The following is a 19,329-nucleotide window of genomic DNA, read 5'->3' as shown; positions in this document are numbered from 1 at the left end:
ACCAGCTTGTCTGCTAAGACCCTCTTTTTCAAGCACAAGGACATGGTGACTAGGAAATGTGCAAATAAAGTATCTAGCGGACCTCCAACCAAGTTCAATCCCAAAAGGACTCATCATGGCAGTCAGTCACATGTCTGAAGGCCTAATGAAGCAAGTCTAACATATGGAAGCCATTTGCCAAAGGAAAAATGCAGGGGGAGGAGTTTAGGTTTGAAAAGCCAGTGTAGAAAACTCATTCCCTTTCTTTGCTCCTCTCCTTTCTTCCTGATCTGGCACTCTGTCTCTCTGTCTCTCTGTCTCTCTTCCTCTCTAATTTTTATGTGGTTTACAATCTCTGGCAAGTGGTGGCACTGAGGGGACCTCACCTAGGCTGGAATCCAGGATCCAATTCTGTTTAAGTTAAAAAGGCTAGAAACCTTATTTCTCTCTATTTACTAATTAATATTTGTGAATTGAGTATAAAGCCTCTAACATCAATTTTTATTTATAATATGGTGTAAAGGAAATTCTTGGTTCTCTTTGTCTATTCTGAGTTTATATTTGTAAAAAGGGAATCCTTTATTCTCTTTTCCTAGTTGGAGTTAAAACTTTGGTTAACAATGTTTTGAATTAATCAATAAAAGCGAATACACCCATTCTTAACCCTGAAGTAAGGGAAACTCTTACTATAGGAATTTATAACTCCAAAAGGAAGACGCTCTTACTTAACCTTAAGTAGGTGGAAGTCTGCAACCCACGTGCTAACTGGATAATAACTCAAAAATTTGTTAATCCTAGGAGGAGAGTTAGCATTTTTTGAGGTGACAATTCAATCCCACCTCAAGCCCCTGGGCAGGGCTGGACAATTTGGAAACTGTGATTGGCCCCTTTGAAGAAGGACAGGAACAGGAAACCACCATAAAAGCCACAAAATCCTTGGGTTGAGTCAGTCTGGTGAAGTTGAATCTCGTGGAGAGTGTCTCCTGGAGATAGTCTTTGAGCAAATTTCACTGGAGACTGTGACTTGGATAGTGGCTTCAACTTAAATTCTGACTCCTGGAATACTTTGTTGGGTGAGCGAAAAGGGCTGACTACTTTCCTAAAAGACTAGCTTCCATCTTGGAGGAGGCCTCATAGTTACTCACTACTGGCCCTCCTGGCTGCAGACTAGTGTAGGTATTATCTCTAACTTCTCTCACATTTCTCTACTTTATTGTTTCAACTCTATTTTGTAAATAAATTTCTGACTTGATATATAATAACTTCAGTGACCACACTCTTTCATATAATTTAAGTCCAATCACTAAATTTAACCTTTACAATGGAAACCATGAATTTGGTGACTGTTCTTCTCTGTGCCTTTTTCTGTGTTTTTTTTTGTTCTTTCTCTTCCTCTTGTGTGGGACTGAATCTTGAACAGTGAACCCCACCACGCTAATAAATTCTCAAACCTGGAGCTGAGAAGTCAAAGTATAAGATAGCAGTTTATTCTTTTGGGAAATAATGAGTCCAGTTCGACAAATTATTTGTGGGTCACAAACCAGAGTGAAAAAAATGGTTCTGGGAACCAGGAAGGTCAAAGACAAGCAGATATGAAGTTCTCTTTCTGATCAATGACAAAGTTTAATGATTTGGGGTACATACTTAATAAAGAAAATGACGTAGGCAAAGGATTCAGTCTCTTTTGCAGAGACAGTGGTTAGTAATGATTTACAAAATAGAGAAAATGTATGTAGATTGCCTCGGTGGTTCTAAACAAAGTTTTCTATAGTTGATAATTCAATATGTCAGTGTGTAACTATCTAGCTAAGTTTCTCATAGAATTCCTGCACCAGTGATTTCTTGGAAGAACATACAATATTTGGGGATGGAAAAGGTTTGTTTTTCTCATGCTCGGGAGCAGGCTATATGTTTGGCAATTCCTAAACTATAGCTTCCCAGATGCCGTGCAATCTGGAATGTATTGGACATTCCACAGCCTTGCTGAATGGAAGCCACTGATCTTCTTATGCTGTTCCCACATCTGCTCCCTTTTTTGTTTAAATCAGACAAATAAAGCTGAAGTAAGTACATGTTTGATATCAGTTTTTGCTTTCTGAGGTGGATGCACATGATGCCAACTAAAAATGTGTAATAGTTACAATTAAATTATGAGGCTATTAGTAGCTTTAGTAGCTTAATTAAATCAAAGTAGTGGTAGTAAAGAAAGAAAAATGTAGGAAAGAGGTAAAGAATTTTTTAGCTTACTGCCCTATATGCTGTTTGATGGACTGAAGCTCATTACCAACAGGGGCTCCCTCAGGTTCCAATCTCCAGCCAGAAGAGTGGGAGAGTGTCTCGCCAGAGCCTTGGTCTCACCTTTATAAGCAGTTTTCTCTACCTACTAGCTCTCCCACTTCACATCTCAGGAACCAATCATTGTTCCTTAATATGCCTGGCACCACCCAGGGGGACAATGCTTGTGGGATCAGTTTCTGTCTAGTTGGCTTCAACTTCCTTTCTCTGAGGGCCTGTCTGTCCATGCACATCTCCAAGATAAAGGATCTCCAAACCCCTGATTGATTACATCAAAACAAAAGGAGGGGAATTCCCTTATGACAAATGAAAGAGAGAATAATGATGAATTCTACAATTTCTGTTAGGGAAAATATAAATTCTGTGTGTGCGGCTAATTCTTTTAAAGCACTTGTGAATTGTGCTACAGCATCCTCTGGTGAGATGAGGGTGAGTTGTGTTTGGGACATAGCCAATACTTCTTGATGGAGGGTATGCAGGTCTAGGCTAATGTTTTTGTGGTACCATACTCCTAACAAATGTTGTACGATGCTATTCCACTTGTATTGGGAGGAATTATAGGGGAGTGGGGTGACACAAATTGATTTATATCCTCTTTGGCATTGTAGATGATTTTTCATCTTTATGCCTGTTATCTGTTCTCTTAAATAGAAAACTGCACCTTCTAAGGCATCACGTTGGGCCTGTAATTTTGAACCTATAATTTCTTGTGTTCCTAAAGCATGAGAAACATTTTCTGACATTTTATTAACATAAGTATGGCAGTGTATATAGTGTTGGTGAGTGACACTGTAGATGTGACTAAAGTGGCAATAGGGTCACTAGGGTGATAGCTCTTATAATGAGCCATCCTATAAATCTTTTAACTCTTTTGAGACTGTCCATAATCAATTGGAGGGCATAAACATTTGGATCTGAGTACCAAGGACCTGAAGTTTATACAAGAAGCATAACAAATGGTAGTTGTTTCAGGAACACAATCTGATCAGTTACAAGACATAATGGATGGAAAAATACAATTAGTGATCTTACAGTTACTACATGAATAGTTATATGTTTTAACATTATTTTTAGAACAATAATTAGCAATTATTAGTGGTCCAATAAGAAGTAGGTATGGATTGGGAACACATGAGAGGGGTATCAAAGTAATGGGGTCAGTTTCCCTTTTTTCATCTATGTATTCTAATGCAATTTTTGACCATGAATATANCCAGCCCCATCAATTTACAGGTAGAGAGGAACTTCTAGGTCAGTGATTCTAGAATTCTCATGTTACAAATAAAAGAACTGAGGCCTCGACTAGACCCTAACAGGTCTTGACTTGTTCTCATCCACCAGCTAATAGCATCTGCCTCCAAATATCCAATGCCCCTCTGAGTATATTACCTCCTGTCTCCAGAGTTACTCACTTTTCTGACAGGAGAAAAGCATTGCTGTGTAGCCATGACCAAGGCATTTTAATATCTGTTTGCTTCAGTTTCCTACACTATAAAATGGAGATAATAGCACTCGCCTCCCAGTAGGGGTTATAGGAATTAAATGAAATAATAATTGTGGCTGGCACATAGTAGATATCATATAAAGGTTAGCTATTATTACTGCATAAAGCCTATAGAATATTATCACAATGAGGTTGTTATTATTAAAAATAAACACATTTGGGGTTTTCTATGTGTCTCAGTAGATACAGAGAACCAGGCCTAGAGAAGGGATGTGCTGGGTTCAAATCTGGCCACACACTTCCTAGTCATGAAACCCTGAGCAACTCAATTAACTCAAATTACCTAGCCCTTACTACTCTTCTGACTTGGAACCAATACTGAGTATCATTTCTAAGACAGAAAGTTAAGAGTTGTTCTTTAAGAATAATAATTTTTAATACGTTTTGTCTCCTATGCTTTGGAAACAAAATTATCTCATTTCATCTTTGTTTAGAAGACTTTAAGGGTTTTTTCTTTTTGTGTCCATTATTATACTACTCATCGACATTATTTTCCTGCTTTCTTTACTCTGCATTTATCATTCAGATTTTTCCAGATTTCCCTGCTTTCCTCATATTTGTCACTTCCTAAAGGCTCTTAATGTATCATCCCATTCACATGCCAAAACTTAAGCCAGATCAGGGCTATGAATTCTTATACTTAGAACAAATTTCTTTGAAGAGAAAAGAGGTTTGGGAAAGAAGGAGGGAAATCAACAGGAAAGGTGATGCTGACACAGAGTAAGTAATGCCTGACAATGGGTCCAACATATTGGGGGAGGGGCAGGTTCTTGCTAGGATTGGGGTCCAGGAGAGACGCATTCTGGCAATGAGACTTTAGGTATGGCACACCATGGTAGTAATTGTGCCAAGTGACAGTTTAAAAAATCAATAATGTATCTAAGATTTAATGGATAGCAGGGTGCTCAGGGGGACCAGTTGTCTACCAAGGCAGATGAACTATTTGGCTGTTTTAGCCTGAGATAGTTAAGCAGGAAATTGACAAATGATATATTTGAGAGGCAGGACCAGAACCCTGGTCTTTCTGACTCCCAAGTCAGCTTTCTATACACTATATCATGCTACCTCTCTTCAGGGAGCCCATGAGGAAAACCACCAAGAAGCCACAGGGATGACTGGCAGCTTTCAGCATAAACCCAACTGCCCAAATCCCAAAAAACCAGCAGTGTTCCATCTCTTCACTTTCCAACAAGAACTTTTTACTTACCATGGTGTCTTAGTAGCCTCTCTCTTCCACAGGGTTGTTGGTCTTACAGGGAGCCAGGTCAGGATTATATAGAGGTTGATTGTAATCATTTCGCAATAACAAGAAGGAAATATAATGCATCCAAAAAACTGACAAATACTATTGTATAAACTGAGGGCAGGTTGCCAAATGGAAAGAATTGGAGAGTACGAATTATTCAATGTATTATCAACTTGCTCTCCAACCTCACTAAAATTACCCTATATTTTAATATTAAATTTGATTTGTTAAATATATTTATTAATCATTATAATAAATATGTTATATTTTATTATTCATTATTTTTATCTTATTTTATTATGATAAATATATTATATAAAATTATTAATCACATTAATTCACTTTAAATATTTAAAACAATTTAATATTAAATTATATATATCCATAAAAATATTAAAATGTCATTATCACCACTTTGGATCAAAATGACGGTATCATGTGGGGCAAGATTCTGACTCTGACAATGCTTTGAAAGGATGTTTTGTGAGAATATGGTCATCCTCCATGGTACGGCCCTCAACAACTGAGGGGCTTCTCTCGAAACATTCCATACTTCTTTTGTCTAATAATCCAGAATTAAGTTCTGAAAATACAAGCTTCCCTGGAACCCATTTCCAATTTCCTACCTCCAAGCCATGGCATGAGGCTCCTTTCCCCTGTATCTATTCTTGAAATGCCTTTCCTCCTCTCCTTATTCTTGGGAAACCCCGCCTTCCTTTCAAGATACATGGGTGTTCCTCCCAGAAACCCTTCTTGATTTCCTCCTTTCTGAGATTATAAATATTCTTTTAGTTAGATATCCTGTGGTATGTATACTTGAGTATGTATATAATAATTTTGTGAGTGTCCAGTATTCCTCCTCTTAGAATGTGAACACCACCAGAAGAGAAGCATTTTAGGTTGCAGATGCTTCTGGGGTAGTAGGTGGTTCTGAATTTGAAGGGTTGAGTCAGGAATATCTGAATTCAAATGTGGTCTCTGAAAAATTATGTGTTACCTGAGACAAGTCAGTTAACCTTTTTGCCTCAATTTCCCTAACTATAATTGGGATTAATAACCACACTTATCTCACAGGGTTTTTATGAGCATTGTAAAATTAAAATTAATATCCAGTAACTCCAAGTATCATATTTTATAAAATTTATTAATAATCACTTGAAGTAGAGGAAAAGTAAAACCTGAGTAAAGAGCAGTTTTTCCCAATCATGTTCGCAGGAGAAGAGAGGAAGAGAGGGCCAGGTTACAAAAACTTTATCTCCACAACATAAGGATGTAACATGAGGATGAAAGTGGGATGCTGGAAATCATAGTTCAAGGGTAAAGAAATTAATTACACAATCCCCTCTGTGATTCCCATGGAAAACACACATGTAGAAATCTCCCAGGTTTTCAAGCCTGGTTTCCCCAATGGAATCAGTACATTTAACCAACTTAAAAGATCTTCAACTAGAGGTACCTACAATATTATACTTTCTAAGGAAAAATTATAATAAGTTGGGGATAAGAGGGAAATAAAAGAAAAATAACAAAACCAATGATTGTTAGATGAATTGACAAAAAAAATTGGGGAGCAGTCCCCTTTAGCATAAGAGTGTACATTCAAAACAAATATTTTCAACCCCTCATAGTTCAAATCATCTCATCCTAATATTTATTCTGGATCTTTTGGTGCAATGTGTGGTTTCTGCAGGCATTTTCATGGCACCTTCTCCAAACAGTTTACTTTCTTGATTCGGGGAGGTAGCAAGTTTCTTATCCTAAAATTACGCTCAAAAGAATTTTAACTTTGCATTATAGGATAATAATACAACCCCCTCTGAGGAGGGATGTTGACAAAAACAAGGATCACCCAGAGATACATGGCTGAGTTATGTGGTATATGAATCAATTTTCAAAAGAAATCAAAAAATCAAAAAATCCAAATAAAAGAGAAAAAAATAATTTCTGGATGAAAATAAAATATCAAAGTCTCATGTGAAAAAATTCTAAGGAAAAATACCTATAACAGGTCCTTGAATTAGGGCCCAATTAAAGTGATTTGTGTTCTAGAAACCTTAGTAGCAATTATGATACTAAATAAATACCCAATCAGCAGCTAGGCCTACAGAAAATTGTCACACTATGAAAGAAAGAAAAGGGACTAGATTTTTGCAGCAAATGGGAAATATTCCCTGGTCTAATTTTACCTTCACTCTCAGGGATAGAGGAGCCAGAATTGCCACCAAAGTGAGGCACTTGGTAGAAATGTGGATATGGTAGGAGGGAATTCTGCATCTGATTTTGCAAACAGCCACTTCCTCAAACCCCAAAATATATTCAAGTCCCCTGTCTAGGCACAGAACCTCATCAATCCCACCAGGATTGCTTGGTCTCTTTGGCCTTATGCTCGTTGGCACTGTACAGATTAACTTTGTACTCCTTGGTACTATGCAGTGGCTCTTTTATGATCTCTTCTCCTGGAATCAGACACAATCATTAAGCAAAGTCCATTGGCAGGTTTTCATAGTCTAAAGCTTTTGGATATGAATTGTAATTAGGGCTAATGGACATTTTAAACTTACCCTAGAGCAAAATCATGAAAAAACATTAATACTGGTAACATGTACTTCAAGTAAAAAAAAAATGAGAGAAAACATAAAACTCAAATGATCTATCACACATACAAGAAAAAACAATAATAATTTTTAAATCAAAAATATATAGTTCATAATCAGTGAAAAAGTGTCAGTGAAGTAGAGGCAGAATACAAATGTTTTTCACCCAAAAATAAGATCAATTTCCTTTTTAACTTGGCCAGGATCCACAATGTGAGTGCAAGTGATTTTCATCAAGTAACAACTTTATAAAACAGTAGTACAACAGGTAATGCATATTCAAGGGAGTACCAAAATCCCCAAAATCACAAGAGCACATTTAGACAATAGCAAACAAACCCACTATCATTTGGATTCACATGAGTTGCTGCGTGACAAATTTTTAAAAACCTTTGAAGCTCATGGATACTTGTCACAAGTTCTACAGATCTAACCAATCTTTCAACCTTGGCTGAGATATTTTTAACAAGTTCTATTATTGCCATGATTCCAAAATGTGTCAGAGGAGCCCAGAAAAAAGGGAAAAAACCCTTCTGTACTGCTGATGATAACCTTTTGGGTCTAAAATGTCACCAAGAATCTCGATCATTCTGGTGGAAGGGTAGAGTAAACTGAAGAATTAAAAATACAAAAAACCATTCAGGAGCCACCAAGCCCCTTAGGAAAATCCTTCCCACCTCCCAGATAAGATTATAACCCTTTACATGTAACAAAGTCCCTTAGGGAAACTTCCCTCCTCTGGTATGAGACTGTAACAGCATAAAACAGCATGCCTTTATATGTCCCATCTATTGCAATGTGGAGGAAAGGGCTACAATAGTGAAAACCACTTCAGATATCTCATCCATTACATTTTAATAAATGAGGATGTGAGGAATAAAATAGTACCATTGCACTTCACTTCAACTACTAAATGGACCTTTACCTCTTGTTACAAACAACTCAAAGGCAGGCAATGATCAGTCAGAGGGAGTGGTGCTACTAGATATCTGAAAATCATTTCTGAAGACCCCTTAAAATCAGTTTAAATTCCTAGGATTTTAAATTCTCCAAAGGTTGTATACAGGTTTTAACTAGTTTGATGGAGTCCATCCATCATTATCTAAGTGATAATTAACAAAGGCAAAAAGGAACACAAGGCTGTATAGGCAATACATGACTCTGATGGATCTGGTGGCAAACCCAGTATCCATAAGGACTTATATTTTTGACACAAAAAAAGGGGTTGCTCAAGTAAACTATGGGCTTTTACAATGGTATTTTCTCCTGTTCAGTCATAGGGGAGTTACAAATAAAGACAATGTAACAGAACATATAGCTAATGGCCAAAACACAGTAACAGAAAATGACATAGTGTAATAGAAAACATTAGATTAGATTAATATGTGAACTTAACAAAATATAATTAAAGCTTAAAACAAACAATCAGCAAATACAATATATGTGATAGGATACAGGCACTGAATTCAAGAGCCTTTTTTTCAATTCCAATAGCTACATTACAGATTTATTTACTTTTTGGAGGGAAACAAAACTGAAAGAATTAACAATGGAGTCTGAAAAGGCTTAAAAATTCACCTCCAGACACTTTAGGGTTCCTTCCCCTCCCAAGTATCATCATCTATCTTGATTCCTTTGGTCACACTTCTGGGGTTCCCCATACCTGCACTGGGCATAGTGTGGATAAACCCCATATTAGGTGTGTTGAAGAGTCTGAGCAGGCCAAAATGGCAAGGGGGTGTAGGGAGATGAATCTCCCCCCCCTGAATCTCAGAATTATTCAAGCTAATCACAAGGACCAGTGTACCCAGTAACAGTTGTAAGAGAAGACACCCCAAAACTTTGAGCTATGAGAGCTCTGTAATGCTATCCCAGAATGGGAGCTATTTGAGATAGGAAGGAAACTGGGCCTTATTTGCAATTCTATTTATTAAATTGATTGCAAATCTACTTCCTTTTTGGAAGAGTAACCTTCCATCTCCTCCCCCCTAGGGGGAAAACACCAGGGGTCGTATGGTACCTCAGTCCCTACCCCCACAATCAGAAGCATGGAAGTTGCCCTTGGGTTAGCCAGACTCAGGTTGGGGTGGATAACATGGAAAGGCTGCTCAATGCTGCGTTCCTCTGCTGAAAAGCAAATAGCACAGGCTTGAGACCCACATGGTTGTAGAGAGGGGTAGCAGTGGAATTTGGCAGGAACTTTAGGGGATCAGCAGTGGTCTGGAGGCCGTGGCTTATCCCTTTCTGCAAGGAGCCCCAAACTGAGTCATGCAAACAAACAAACAAAAAAAAAGCAACAGGATCAAGCAGTGGGGCACCAGAAGAAGCAGGAGGGAAACACAGTTTTGAAAAATTTATCTACTCCCTATCCGTTACTCAAAGGCTTTCTTTGACAATTAAGTATTCTTTTTCTGTAGTGGTTGCCAAAAATGTAAGATTAAAATTAATATCCAATAACTCCAAGTATTAAATTTTATAAGATTTATTAAAAATCATTTGAAGTAGAGGAAAAGTAAAGCCTCAATATAGAGCAATTTTTCCCGACCACAGTAGCAGGAGAAGAGAGAAGAGAGGGCAAGGTTACAGAAACTTTATCTCCAAAACATAAAGACATAATGTGAGGATGAATGTGAGATGCTCAGAATCATAGGTCAAGAGTACAGAAATTAATTACACAGCATCAAATCACATGTTTATTAAAAATATTTAGGAAAGCATGTGCTCCATAGTAATTGATATATAAATACTTATTATCTTCTCTACCTCTCTGCTTCCCAGGAAAACAATTAGATAGGAGCAAGGCTCAGTGGGAATGGGGTAAGACAGGAAGTTTTTCTATTAGAAAAAGGCTCAGAGGAGGCTTGGTTTTGTGTCACACAGATGGGTTTCCTGTGCAGTAAGCTGGGGACTGGGCACTTTGGAGGAGGGAGGATGGAGAGAGAGGTTAAGATTAGGGATTTAAGCAGAATCAGAGCCAGTGCCACTTAGGCTCTTGTTTGACCTTAGAGCTCATCTTCTCTGTACCCTGTTTCACTGGAAAAGTTCCATTATTTCTACTTAAAACCTCTTTAAGGAAGAGATATGCCGCAGCTTCAGGAAGCCTTTAGAAGCAGATGTAAGTACTTCCAGCAGCCATAAGCATCAGAGAACTTCTAGGGTCCTCTGTGGGGGCTTCCTGTTTCTGTCTCTCTTTTTTCTCTCTTCCTCTATATAGAAATTTCCCTACAGAGATGCAGCCCCTCCTGTGCTATGCCAAAGACAGCCTGCAATGTCTCTCACTGCTGCTGATCAGAAACTTGGCTCCTTTGCCACCATTAAAGCTGTTTTGTAGGATCATGTCCTTTGGAGAAATATAATAGCTCATATTTATTAAGCATTTTATAACTTATAAAGCCTTTAATTGGGATATCTCTGTGGGGAGCTTGTTCCTGCCTCTCCTTTTTCTTTCCTCCTCCCAACACAAATACTAGTACAGAGATGCCACCCCTCTTTCTTGGCTTTTTCCTATGGCAAAGGCAACATAGAATGTCCCTCACTGCTGCTGATCAGAAACTTGACTCCGTTTCTGACCGTCAGAGAGTTTTTCCAGGACTATGTATAACAGCAAACATTGATAGAGCAGTTTAAGGCTTACAAAACTTTCCATGGGACATTTCTTCTTTTTTAATTTTTTTAAAATTTAGTCTATTTTTTCAAAATTACATGATTCATGATCCCCACCCCCACTTTCCTCTTGCCCTCCCAAAGCTTGGACAAGCAATCCTACTGGATTATACATATATCATTGTTCACAACCTATTTCCATGTTATTCATATTTGTAATAGGATGATCCTTTAACATCAAAACCCCAATCATATGTGGGAAAATTGCACAGATAGGGTTTGGAAGGTTGGAGTGAGGAAATTGACAATGAAAGCAGTTGGAAGGGGAGGGGAGAGAGTCAGAGGAGAGTGACAGTTACTCTCTCTGGACACTCTTTCTTGGACCTCACGACTGGAAAGTGGTCTCTCTGCCTCTCGGGATAGAAACTACCTCTATTCCTGGGATTTCCCCAACTGTTTCTCTACCTGGATTCCTGTGGATCATGCCATCTAACAAAAAGGATTTAAGAGGAGCTGCTTGAACTATACCACCTGTGTTTGGGGGCATTAGCCTGAGGAAACAAACCAAACCAGCTCTGAAGGTCAGAAATCTCTTTTCCTCTCACTGTCTACTTGCTAAAGACTTTGAACTTATAAAAGCTAGCATAAATATAGTATAGATTAGAAGAAAGGAAACCTCCATAAGCCTGTGAGACCTGGGCTCAGCTCAAACTGACAGAGACTGAAAACCCAGTCTGTGCTTAAGGTTGAGGGCAATCCCTACTTCCCACTATCCTAATACCTTCCCTTTAAGACTTGTTATTAAATCAACTTTAGTTAAAATAAATGCAGTCAGATAATCATTTGTAAGGGTGAAGGGAGCCTCAAGGGAGAAGCCATTGATTCCCCAAAAAGTCAGTTAAGGGAGCTCTGAGGGTTAGCTAATCAACACTCTTGGCTAACCTCAGTAACACCATCCCAGGGTTTCCCTTTCTGATTTATCTTTGTAAGAGTTTTTTTCTTACACATATCCATATTGAACTATGTGATCAATCATATGTTTTTCTTCTCTGTTTCTGCTCCCACAATTCTTTCTCTGGATGTGGAGTTCTTTCTCATAAATTCCTCTGGATTATCCTGGGTCATTGCATTGCTGCTAGTAGCAAAGTCAGTTACATTTGATAATGCTACAATGCATCAGTCTCTGTGTACAATGTTCTCCTGGTTCTGCTCCTTTCACTCTGCATCAGTTCCTGGAGGTCTTTCCAGTTCACATGGAATTCCACCAGTTCATCATTCCTTTCAAGACAATAATATTCAATTACCATCAGATGCCACAATTTTTTCAGCCATTTCCCTTTTGATGAACACCCTCTCATTTTCCAGATTTTTGCTATAAATATTTTTGCATAAGTCTTTTCCATTATTATCTCTTTGGGTTGCAAACCCACCAGTGGTATGGCTAGATCAAAGGGCAAGCAGTCTTTTAAAGCCCTTTGGACATAGTTCCATTTTGCCTTCCAGAATGGTTGAATCAATTCACAACTCCACCAGCAGTGTCTCAATTTTACCACATCCCTTCCAACATATATCATTTTCCTTTGTTGCCATATTAGCCAGTCTGCTAGCTGTAAGTTGGTGACTCAGAGTTGTTTTGATGTACATTTGTCTAATTATGAGAGATTTAGAACAATTTTTTAATGTGCTTATTGTTAGTTTTTATTTCTTTATCTGAAAACTGCCTATTCATGTCCCTTGCCCATTTTATCAACTGGGAAATGACTTGATTGTTTTTGGTATAATTGACTTAGTCCCTTATATATTTAGGAGATTAAACCCTTGTAAGAAAGTTTTGTTATAAAAATGGTCTCCCATTTTCTTATTTCCCTTCTAATTTTGGTTACATTGGTTTTGTTTGTACAAAAACTTTTTAGTTTGATGTAATCAAAGTCATTCGTTTTCCATTTTATAATGTTCTCTATCTCTTTCTTGATCTTAAATTCTTTCCTTTCCCACAGATCTGACATGTATACTATTCCATGTTCACCTGATGTATTTATTCTTTCACTCTTTATATTTAAGTCATTTACCCATTCTGAATTTATCTTGGTATAGGGTGTAAGATTTTGATCTAAATCTAAGTTTTCCCATATTTTTTTCTAATTTTCCCAGCAGTTTTTTTTTTCAAATAGTAAGTTCTTGTTCCAAAAGCTGGAGGAAATGGCCCTGCTCTTTTGTGTCTCCAAAGTAGCAGAGGTCTTGGTGGCTCTCCTGCAAAGAGAGGTAGAGGCTGATCAGACCTTCCCCTGGTCACAAGTTGGCAGCTGGACTCAGATCAGGGCAAAGACTGATGTCTCAGAGAGAGTTCTGGGATTTCCTCTGGGTCTTAAAAAAGAGGGAGCACCTGAGCAAGCCACAGGATTCTCAGCTTCCTTTCTCCAGACTCCAGAGACTTGGCCTTTTTCACTTTCCCACATGAAAGTTGCTCTTCCTTCCTCATCATTTTTTTCACTTGCCTCAGCTCTTCTCCTTATTGAAGCTCTTCTATTCTCCTTATTGAAACATCAAAACATCAAAAGGCAGAGGGGAATTATTCGGTTTGGTGTCAGATCAGTCAGTCCATTAGCATTTAGGAAGCACATTAATGTATGCTAGGAACTGTGTTAAGTGAGTGCTGAGAATACAAAGCAAAACAAAGACAGATTTCTGGCCCTCCAGACAATTCCCAATCTAATGAGGAGAAAAGATGCAAATGACTATTGTTGTAAGATAAATTAATAAGATGTTTAAGATTAGTTATTTGGGAGGCTTAGCAAGCAGAGCTGGAGAATTCTAAATGGAATGGGGAAGCAGGAAGTGTTGTTTCTCTCTCTGAGATGGACTCCATTTTGGCTGGGGACAAGTTTTAACTGACCCATGGGAGTCCTCAGAGGAAATGGAGTCTGTATCCTAATATCCTGGTATCCAGAAGGAAGAAAATCATCTGCCTGTGGGAGGTTTGGTTGAGACTATAAAACCTAACCTGGGTTGCTGGTCAGCTCAGGTTGGTTTAGCTCCCTGACTTACCCAACTAAATGAGTACCAGCTGAAGACCTGGGAAAGCTGTATCATTGCTGGATTTTGACAGGACTCAGCAGTGAGGATCCCACTTTCATTCCTGACATTCTTTGTGCCCTACCTGTTATAGTCTCTAGCTTAGTGTAGATAAGTTCATTCCCTGACCCTGAGGCTTACCCATAGACTGGTAGAATAGAACCCCTTTCCCTTCCTTCAAACTATAGTTCACGGAATTAAACTCTTGTTTATAAAACCTTCTGTCAGTCTACTCACTTGTTAGCTTCACAGTCTCCCTGGCTAGGCGGATCTGTGTTGGTAGTTGGGTCTCCAACTGCCAAATCCATTGTAAATTGTATTTCCCCAACTTGTTAATCCCCAGTCTATTGCCTTGTCTTTTCTCTTACTTACCCTTCCTCAGAACCTGGATAAAATTTAATTTAACCCCCCGTTCTCCCCCAAAAAGAATATACACAAATAAGACAGATAGTACAGGATAAATTGGGGATCTCCCTCAGAGGGGAGGCACTAGCAGCTGGGGAACTGGGAAAAGCTTCCTGCAGAATATGGATTGTAAGAAAGCCTTGAAAAGAGCCAGAGCAACTAAGAGGTGGAGGGGAAGAAGCCCAGCAGACCTGGAGGCAGACAGCTTGGAGATACAGAGTTGGTATAGAGAGGTGTCAGAGAGAAGGACAAGGAGGCCAGGAGGCTGGATTCTAGAAGCCATGGAGGGCAGGGACATTGGCATAGGCCAGCTGTGTAGGGCTCTCAAGGCCAGGTTGAACATTTTAGGCCCCACATCATCTGTTGACAGCTGTGACTGCTATAGAAACTTTGGTCCAGATCCTGGGGATCAGACTGGACAATGATCTGGAGTTTTTCCTTTCTTGGTTATCTACTAAGTTCAGAGTCAATCATGTTATGGGCCTATTTTGGATTGTTTTTGTGAGATCATGTGTGAGGAATATTCAGAAGGAATGTTCACATTCAAAAGATATCCATCCAATCAGATTATTACTCCCAGGAATGGGAGTGTGTGGCTCCCTCACTGAAGTCCCACAAATGCACCTCAGGGGCTCAGGCAGGGGATGCCCATCAAGATCCCATTTGCCCTGGGTCACTGCCTTTAGAGCTTATTGGGATTTCTAGGCAAATTCATAGGGACTGAGTCAGGAGAGTTCTTACAGGCAATCATTCACCAGCTGGTCTGACTGAGATCCACTTTCTCAAGCACAAGGACATGGTGACTAGGAAATGTTCAAATTAAATATCTAAGGGACCTCCAAAACAGTCCAAACCCAAAAGCACTCACCATGGCAATCAGTCACGTGTCTGAAGGCCCAATGATGCAGGCTTAACATATGGAAGCCATTTGCCAAAGCAAGGATCCAGGGGGTGGAGTTTAGGTTAGAAAAGCCAGTGTAGTAGCTTTATAACTCTATGACATTAAAGCAGAAATACTAAAGAGGGGGAAAGGTAGGAAAGAGGTAGAGTTACTTACGACACTACTCAATTGGCCACCATGATGGATTGAAGGTCATCACCAATAAGAGTTCCATTCAGCCTTCACACTCCAGCCAGAAGACCTGGAATAGGCCCCTGGTACGATCTTATAAACCCTTTTCTCTGCCCACTAACTCTTACATGTCACATCTCAGGAACCAACAATAGTGTGTTAATTTGCCTGGCACCACTAGGAAGGGAAAGTTCCTGTGGGATCAATTTCCTATCTCATTGGTTACTTGGTTCTCTAACTTCCTTTCACTGAGGGCCATTCTATGTCTGAACATTTCAGTAGTCTTTGACCTTCAAGTCACTGAGAAGTGTAGGATTTAAATCAATGTCCAATACTCTAAGAATTATATTTTATAAAGTTTATTAATAATCACTTGAAGGAGAAGGAATAAAAAGGAAATAGAAGTAAAAAAACTAATTATCTAACAAAATTAAGACCATGTGAGCAAGTCTCCTGGTTCTCACCTCAAGCCACCTCCACTAATCAGGAAGAGAAAACCAAGAGGTAAGACTCAAAATTTATATCCTGCCTATATCAGTATGTAAGGTGAGAAGGAAACCGGGGTGCTGGAAATTGTAGTTCTTGGGTTCAGATTCCAGTTATACAATCCCACCTGTGATTCCTAAGGAAAAAGAACATGTAGAAAACTCCCAGATTTACATGCCTAGTTTCCCCATGGAATCAGTACACATAACCAATTTACATCTCTAAAGATCTTTAACTAGAGGTACATAAAATATTGCAGTTTCTAAGGGGAAATTAAAATAACTTGGGGATAAGAGGGAAATAAAAAAGAAAACAGAACCAATAATTGCTAGGTGCATTGACAAAAAATTAATTAGGGGGCAGTCCCCTTTGGCATAAGAGTGTACATTCAAAATAAATGTGTTCAACCCCCTACAGTTCAATTTCACTACACCCCAAAGTTCATTCAGGATCTTTTGGTGAAGTGTGTGGTTTCTGTAGGCATCTTCATGGAGCCTTCTCCAAACAATTTACTTTCTGGATTTGGGAAGGTAGTAAGTTTCTTATCCTAAAATTACTCTCAAACAAGAAAAATTTTTACAAATCTAGAATTATATTCTAATTATACAATCCCCCCTGAGGAGGGTGTTGACAAACACATGGATCACCCAGGGATAGTTATGAATAAAATGTTAAAAGGAAGTCAAAAACATAAAAAAAATAGAAGACAAGAAAAAATAAAGAGAATATAAAAATTCTGATTAATCAATAATAAGCCTATAACAGGTCTTAGAATCAGGGCCCAATAAAGTGATATGTCTTACAAGCCTGTAGGACCATTGCAGCAATATGCATTTACCCAATCAGCAGCCAGGACTACAGAAAATTGCCACAGTATGAAAGACAGAAAAGGGGCTAGATTTTAGAAGCAAATGGGAAAGATCATTGCCTGGTCTTATTTTACCTTCCCTCTCAAGGATAGGGGAGCCAGAATCATAGCCAAACAGAGATATTTTGTATGAACCAGGCATCAGGAAATCCTGCATCTGATGTTGTCATTAACTGGGCTATTATGATTTGGGAGAATTTTGGAACTTCTTTGAATGTGCATTACCTGCTATACTACTGTTTTTATAAAACTGTTACTTTGAGAAAATCATTTGCACTCAGACAGTGGTTCATGGTCAAGTTAAAAAGGAATTGGATCGGGCAGCTGGGTAGCTCAGTGGAGTGAGAGTCAGGCCTAGAGACAGAAGGTCCTAGGTTCAAACCTGGCCTCAGCCACTTCCCAGCTGTGTGACCCTGGGCAAGTCACTTGACCCCCATTGCCCACCCTTACCAATCTTGTACCTATGAGACAATACACCGAAGTACAAGGGTTTAAAAAAAAAAAGGAATTGGATCTCATTTTGGTGAGGAACCTTTGTATTCTATCTTTCCTTGTCTGACACAGTGTCTCACTGATTGTAAGCAATTTGTTTTTTTTTTATTTTTTAAACATTTTTTGATTATTTTTCCCTTGTATTTGCAATATACTATTTGAATCTCAGCTACACATGGAATAATCAGGGAATGAGAACCCTGAGGCCCAGCAGATTTCCCCTGAATAAATATGGGCATTTATCAGCAAAAAGAAACTGGTGGTGCCATACTAAGCCTCTAAAACCAGCTCTTCCCCTACCATGTCAACCCCTGGTAGGCACAAACCTGCAGTGATGGGGCAGCTGGACCGAGGATAGAAGGGCCATGATAATCACTCTCATGCTGCTCAAGCCTGTCTTCCAAAGCCCAAAGTGATGTGGTCTCCTGGCCCCCATGCTCTAGAACCACAAGGAGTGGTTCAGTAAGTTCCATGGATGAAAAGAGTGAGATCCATTTCTCTCATCTGTCTAAAAGAGGCCTTTAAGATATGGTTGTTCAAGTGTCATCTGCAATGTGGATAAGATATATGCATACCCAATAAGATCAGAAGTGAAGCAGGGATTCCCATTATCACCACTACAATTTAATATTGGACTAGAAATGCTAGCAGTAGCAATCACAATCAAAGAAAAAGAAATAGAAAGGATCAAAGTAGGCAAGGAGGAAACAGAATTATCACTCTTTGCAGATGACATGATGGTTCAATAACTTTAGCCAAGTTGCAGCATACAAAAAAACCCCACATAAATCATCAGCATTCCTATATGTTTCCAACAAAACTCAGCAGCAACTGTTAGAAAGAGAAATTTTATAATTTAAAATTTGTCAGAGACCAACGAACGAAACCTAAAAACCATAGAGACCATAGAAACAAAACTTATAGAGACCATAGAAACAAAACTTAGTGAAGGGTTTCCCAAGAAACGAAAATAGAAACTTATCCAGCTTTATCCGGGATAGGCATGGCGAGACCAACGGCCTGAGACCATCGGAAAATTCCTTACCCCAGCCCTAGAAGTATATAAACCCACTCCCTGCACACAATAAACGAGCCTTGTCACAATTAAGACTGATTTGTCTTCATTGCGCCTCGGTCTCCCTTCTCTCCCCCTATGGTTCTTCCTGGTGGCTGACTCACGGGTCTTGAGGTTGTATCTGGCTGGATCCGGATATCTGGCACTCAACGCGGGGCACAACGAACACAGCTTACCGGACGACTGAGAAGCAGATCCCGCGGCCGCGGACAAAAGCAGGGTAGAGGCTGAACAGACAGCCTTGAGGCAGGGTAAGTCGTCCCATCCCCCATAGGCAATCAGGCTGGAATTTGGAGTGAATACCCCAGAATGAGAGTGTGTGTGACTGGTATGACAAGGGTTTCAGTACTCTGATCGTTCCCTTGATCTGTTTCTGAATCCAGACCCGCTAGTATCCGTTTCCATACCTCCGCAAGGAGATTGGCGAGAACGTGGGGAAGTGATTGTTACGACAGTGTGAATGAAAAATGGGGAAAACACTCTCAAAGGAAGCCCTATATGTTAAGGAACTTAAAGATAGTCTCAGGGAGAGAGGCATTAGGGTAAAAAAGAAAAATTTGTTTAAGACCACCTGATCCTTTTGAGAGGACTTCGGGGAAAAGGGGATGGAGCCCTGAGCAAGCTCCCACCCCTACTCA

Source organism: Gracilinanus agilis, chromosome 2 (assembly GCF_016433145.1).
Source record: "Gracilinanus agilis isolate LMUSP501 chromosome 2, AgileGrace, whole genome shotgun sequence".
Classification (NCBI taxonomy): Eukaryota; Metazoa; Chordata; class Mammalia; order Didelphimorphia; family Didelphidae; genus Gracilinanus; species Gracilinanus agilis.
The sequence above is the reverse complement of the archived record's forward strand: the minus strand, read 5'-3'. Positions refer to the sequence as shown.